The sequence below is a fragment of the Helianthus annuus genome, chromosome 5 (genome assembly GCF_002127325.2).
Source record: "Helianthus annuus cultivar XRQ/B chromosome 5, HanXRQr2.0-SUNRISE, whole genome shotgun sequence".
In the NCBI taxonomy this organism is placed as follows: Eukaryota; Viridiplantae; Streptophyta; class Magnoliopsida; order Asterales; family Asteraceae; genus Helianthus; species Helianthus annuus.
Window position 1 is genome coordinate 68,721,610 of NC_035437.2, and position 6,300 is coordinate 68,727,909.

A 6,300-nucleotide genomic window follows, 5' to 3' on the forward strand; every position below is an offset into this window, starting at 1 on the left:
ATGCCCCAAAAATTGAACTTCCTTAAGCCAAAATTCACACTTGGAGAACTTGGCAAAAAGTTGCTCTTTCTTTAGGAGTTCCAGAGTAAGACGAAGATGTTGCTCGTGATCAGCTCGCGTCTTAGAATAAATCAAGATGTCATCAATGAAAACGATGATGAACTTATCCAAATAAGGCTTGCAGACCCTATTCATTAAGTCCATGAAAACAGCAGGAGCATTGGTCAAACCGAATGGCGTGACTGTGAACTCATAATGCCCATATCGAGTGCGAAATGCTGTTTTGGGAATATCTTCTTCATGCACACGAAGTTGATGATACCCAGAACGAAGGTCGATCTTCGAGAAGTAAGTAGCACCCTGTAATTGGTCAAAGAGATCATCAATGCGAGGTAGGGGATATCGATTTTTGATGGTAAGCTTATTCAGCTCACGATAATCGATACACATTCTGAAGGACCATCCTTCTTCTTGACAAAAAGAACGAGAGCACCCCAAGGAGAAAAGCTAGGACGGATAAAACCTTTGTCAGAAAGCTCCTGAAGCTGCTTAGACAACTCTTGCATCTCAGACGGTGCAAGACGATATGGAGCTCTGGCAATAGGATTTGCACCAGGTACAAGATCAATACGGAACTCGACTTGGCGTGCTGGAGGTAGACCAGGCAACTCTTCAGGAAACAACTCAGGATAATCCCGAACAACAGGAATATCTTGCATAGACTTACCTTGGTCTTTATCTGCTGTAACATGTGCCAAGAAGGCCACATAGTTCTTTCGCAGATACTTCCGAGCTTGAAAACAAGACATAAGCTTGAGGCTACTAGCAGGTTTCTCACCACGAACCTGTAGGATCTCACCTGACGAAAGCGGCACACGAATGATCTTCTCAAAACAAACTACCTCTGCGCGATGCTTAGCTAACCAATCCATACCCACAATAATGTCGAAGCTTCCAAGTTGCATAGGCGTGAGGTCAATAGGAAACAGATGGTCGCTAAGGTTCAACTGGCAGTTGCGAAGAACAGAATCAAGAACAATGGGTTCACCACTCGCAACTTCAACAGTCAAAGGCTTACCTAGTTTCGTTCTAGACACGCGAAGCAATGGCTCAAAAGATGACGACACAAAACTCTTATCGGCCCCTGAATCAAAAAGAACAGACGCAGGTTGATTATTAACAAAGAACGTACCGTTCACCACCTCGTTGTCTGGTTGCGCCTCAACAGCATTCACGTTAAAAGCTCGTCCACGAGCCTGAGCTTGAACTGGGTTCGCATTCACCAATCTTGGACACTGATTACGGTAGTGGGTAAGATCCCCACAGTTGTAACAAGAACCTGGTGGGAAGTGAGGTCGTGCTGCTTGACCTTGTTGCCGAGCAAAAGGCTGAGCAACTTGTTGAGCCGGGTTCTGAACTGCCCGATTCAGATTGGCAGGAATGCGACATGTAGCAGTAAGATGACCAGGTCTTCCGCAGTTAGTGCATTGACGGCACTGGTGGTGTGGTTGATGATGTCCGTTACACTTATTGCACAGAGGTGCATTGCCAAAGTATGGTTTCTTGGCAAGAGGTTGCGCAGGCTGATTCGTCTGTGTAGTAACGGCAAAATTTTGGGAAGCCTTCCGCTTCCTAGAACCCTTCCAAGAACCCGCATCACTCCCCTTCTTGTTTTTACCTTTCTTGCTATCCTTCTTGTCAGAATCCTGCTTTTTACCCTTCTTGTCACCCTTTCTATGCAACTTACCCTTTGGAATCTGCGACTCAGTCACTGTTGCAGATAGTTAGATTGCCTGACGAACAGTGGTAGGTTTACTACCGGTAACTATGTCTTGCACAGAGTCAGGTAGACCATCGATGTATCTTTCGATAGCCTTATCAAGTGGGGTAACAATCGTTGGGCATAACAAACTCAACTCTTCGTACCTATCAGTATACGCCCGGTGCTCGCCACTAAACTGCTTTAGATCATCAAACTCCCTTTCCAGTGCTCGTAGTTCATGACGAGGACAAAACTCACTCATCATGAGAGTCCTCAACTCAGCCCATGACTGTGCTAAAGCGACTTCAGCACCTCGATCTCTCATAACCCCATTCCACCATGTCAACGCCCTCTTTTGAAAAACACTAGAAGCAAACTCGACTTTGCGATTATCAAGACACTGAACGTGACGGAAAGTGTTCTCAATGCTCTCAAACCATTGAAGGAGCCCAGTTGCCCCCTCAGTACCACTGAACTTGAGTGGTTTAGCCGAATTGAAGCTCTTAAAGTTACAAGGAGCGTTCTGATTGATGTTGGCTTGGTTAAACTGAGCAATAAGATTCGGGAATGCAGCAGCCATATGCTGTGCGATGATTTCTGCCAGTTCGGCATTAGGTAGCTGATTTTCGCGTCGAGGAGGCATGCTAAAAAGAGGAAAACATGAGAGGAAACTAGTGAGATGATTAGATGAAAAGAACGAGATGAAACAAAATCAACAAAGCAAGGATGGTGGTCATTCGTCCGTATCACAAAGCAAACAAATGACACACTGTGACTAATCAAAGTAAATGGGTCCATAAATAATGCTTAGCGAAGACATGCTCGCCTATAAGTGAACACTCACCCCAGGAGTTCCCAGGTAAGAGTGACTGGTCCGATTATGTGGATTTGTACGAACACTCTAGCCTTAGACAGAAAACCCAGGGTACAGGCATTCACCCTTCCAGTTTGCACGTGTTCACATTATTTAGAACCCAAAACTTTGACGAGATTTTGAAAACTTGGAAGGCACAAGGCCAAAAGAATCATTAAAACAAATGATAAATTTTCAAAATCAATTTGAAAAAATCAAAAAGGGTTCAAAACCAATAATAAATCATTTGAAAACAGAAGATTGTTTTTTTTTTCAAAAATCGTTTTAGAAAACTGGGTTCTTGTTTTGGTGATCACCTAAGGATAGGTGAAGTGCATGTTTTAAAATCTAAACACAAGACAACTTGTGTTGGGGTCCTAGAAAGGTTATAGTCTAGGTCAAAGCATTACTAATAACCTAATTCCCTATAACCATTGGCTCTGATACCAACTCTTCTGTCACACCCCGACCACGTAAAACATCAAATCGTGGCGGAAACGTCGGGGAGTGTTGTAACAAAATCATTGTTCCACAACCAAGGTAATTAAAATAATATTTTATTCATCACCCATGGGTAGAATACATCGTTCAAAACAAGAACCAACGTGTTACATTGTCTTAAAACTACTGAAATAAAGAGTACATAATGTAATTAAACTAAGTCTAGCTCTGTTTTATGTCACTAAGGCCCGAGTCCACCCTAGCGTGTCACGGTCATCAGCCTATGCATTAGCTCCTGAAACACATGTGAAAATAGGTACGTCAGCATAAAAATGCCTGTGAGTAACATAGGTTTTGTGAAAATAGGATTCATGACTTAAGTTTAAGAAAAGTGTTTAATAAAAGTAAGTCATGAACCTTGTAAAATGTTTTGTTTTGTAAATCATTTGAAAAGCGATAAAATTAGATGATATGTATAAGTAAAGAATAAGGTATGGTTAAAGAATAACCAAGTAAAAATTAAGTTGTATAAAGCAAGTTGTTTTTGTAAAACGAAGTTATTTGTGTAAAAATGTATAAGTCCAAACTAAATGATTTAAATAACGCTATGACATGTAATACAATACAAGAACTTATATATAGGAAGTACCAGCGGCGTATCCACCATGCTTGTATCATACTACACACATATCGTTACTTAAGTCATTAAACAAATCACCAATGTATAAAGTCCATGTTTAAACCAACCATCAAATGTTCTTGTCTAAACCATTGTCAATGTTTAAAACCCAAAATGTAGTCATGTAGTTAAGTGTAAACAAAAGTTATGTATGGTAAGTAACAAAATGAGAATACTTAACCATAAGTAAAAAAGGAACAAAACAAAGTATTTTGAATAAATCAAAAAGTTATGTTTTGCCAAGTAAAAGCTTGTTTTATTGATACAAACATTTATGTGGTAAGTTAACGCATTACATTCAAGCCTTGAGACAGCAGGATAACCTTAGAGTAAAGGTTATCAAAGTAAAATGTTTTCGGATTCAGTCATTCCTTTCATCCAAACCAACCCAGGATGTCAGGAACGGGATTTGTCAAGTCCTATGGTACCATTACTTACTACCGAGCGACGTAGCTAATGTTAATGAATGTAGTAAAGAACCGTTTATGCAAACCAAATGTCATACCAAATGTAAACAAGTTATGTGAAAACAATGTACTAAGTATGCTAAGTAAACATACAAAGCAGAAAAGTCATGCAAAACAATGTGCTAATATGCCATGTAAACATATATAGCAAAACAATGTAATGTAAATCAATGTGCTAGCATGCTAAGTTAACATACATAGCAAAACAATGTAATGAAATCATGTACTATAAGTGTACTAAAGAACATAGCAAGCATATGATGTGAAAACAAGAAAGCACGGAAGTAACAAGTAGGCACATGTGTTTCACCCCAAAACGTTTGAAAAAACAGTAAAAGAGGGGTCTATGTACTCACTTGAGATTGCTTAGAAGTCGTAGGATAACCACCAAGCATTGCTAGTAGATCACGGAATCAAATGGCACCTATATAGGTATCTACATTAATAAACGGACCCATCGGAGGATCGGGTAGTACGAGGGTTCGTAAACCAAATAAGTATGGGAACTTATGTAATATGGTTTAACAAAGCCTATGTACTAAAACGAAACCTATCCTAAGTGCTTTTGACCCGTTACGACCCGCTTAGGTAGCTTATGCTACTTTAACGCGTCGTTCGCGTAAAATGCGTTCGGAAAGCCTAACTAGTCCTATGACAAGTAAGATATGCCTTAACATGCTTAATATTGTTGCTAAATCAGTTTAGATGTCAAAAATTATGTTACATAGGTTTGAAATGAATTTTGGCGCAAAAAGGGTATTTTGGTAATTTACCTAAGGCATAAGAACTACTTATCATACAACTACTTAAACATCGTGACCATAAGGTATAACCTCGGAAGGTTATTCCCTATACACTATGGTCACCTAAAATGTTTGGTCGGATCCTAAAGATCGACCAAATGGGTCGGGTTCGTAAGCATAAGCGATTGATTAGATCGCTTACCTTTACGACCCTAAACAAGCACAAATCTAAAAGCGACGAGCTAAACATGCTAGAACATGTTTAGTAATGTTTAGAAAACAGGTTTGGTATTAAAACAAACGGTTTTAATACCCTAGAGTAGTTTGGTTACAAAATACGCAAGAAAACGCATTTTGGCCGAAACTACGACTCGTCACTGAGCCTAGATAACGTGGTAATCAGTAGGTATAGTCACTAGGGACTATAACCATCGTGATTACGCTCACGTTATGAAGTTCAAACGAACTTCGCATTGACCATAAACTGGTCAACGCATAAAGTCAAACGCAGTTTGACTTTAATGCTAAAACGAACGAAAAATGCGAAAGAATACTTACAGAATGTCCCCGCAAGATTTGAACCCGATTCACTCTCAGGTAGGAAGTATATAAACTTCCACTTAGAGAGCTTTGAATCAGATTTCAAATGTGAGGGAAAATGAGCAAGACATGGGGGGGGGGGTATTTATAGGAAACATGGAACCGTTAAGATCGTTTCTTGTTCCCCAAGCGTTAAATCTGAGCCGTACAACACATACCCACTGAATTACAAACCCATGGGAGCCCCTAGGATTGATAAAAACCATTTGCAAGTGGTTTAGAAGTGCTAAACAGCTGCAAACAGTTGTTTGCAACATTTTTGCACATCTGGGGAGGCCATGCGGCCCACATCAGGATCCACATAAACTCAGGCGGGCCGCCTGAGGTTGTCTGATCAGCATAACTTTTCAAAAATGACAGTTTTAGCCCCTGCATGATTTTAAGTCCATTTTCGACACGTTTAAGGCCCGTTAACCTCATTTCAAGCCTCTAAAATGAAGTTAAAGTATAGGGAACTCAAAACATGCTTAAAAATATCTCGGATGTCGGTTCGTTTGGTCGTACGATCGCGATGTTCGCTTAATTACGACGGAATGCGCATAAGCGCGAAAAACGATCCAAATTGCGCGACGAATGGATTTTTCTCATGCCAAACATTAAAACATAATATTTTAATCCTTACATAAATTTTTGGATGTCCGGATGTATTCAGAACGTAAGTTATGCGCGAAAGTGCAAACTTATGCACTTTTTGACAGTTTTAGTCCCTGAATGAGTATAAAGTTTATTTTAGCACACCGAACAACTCAAAGCCT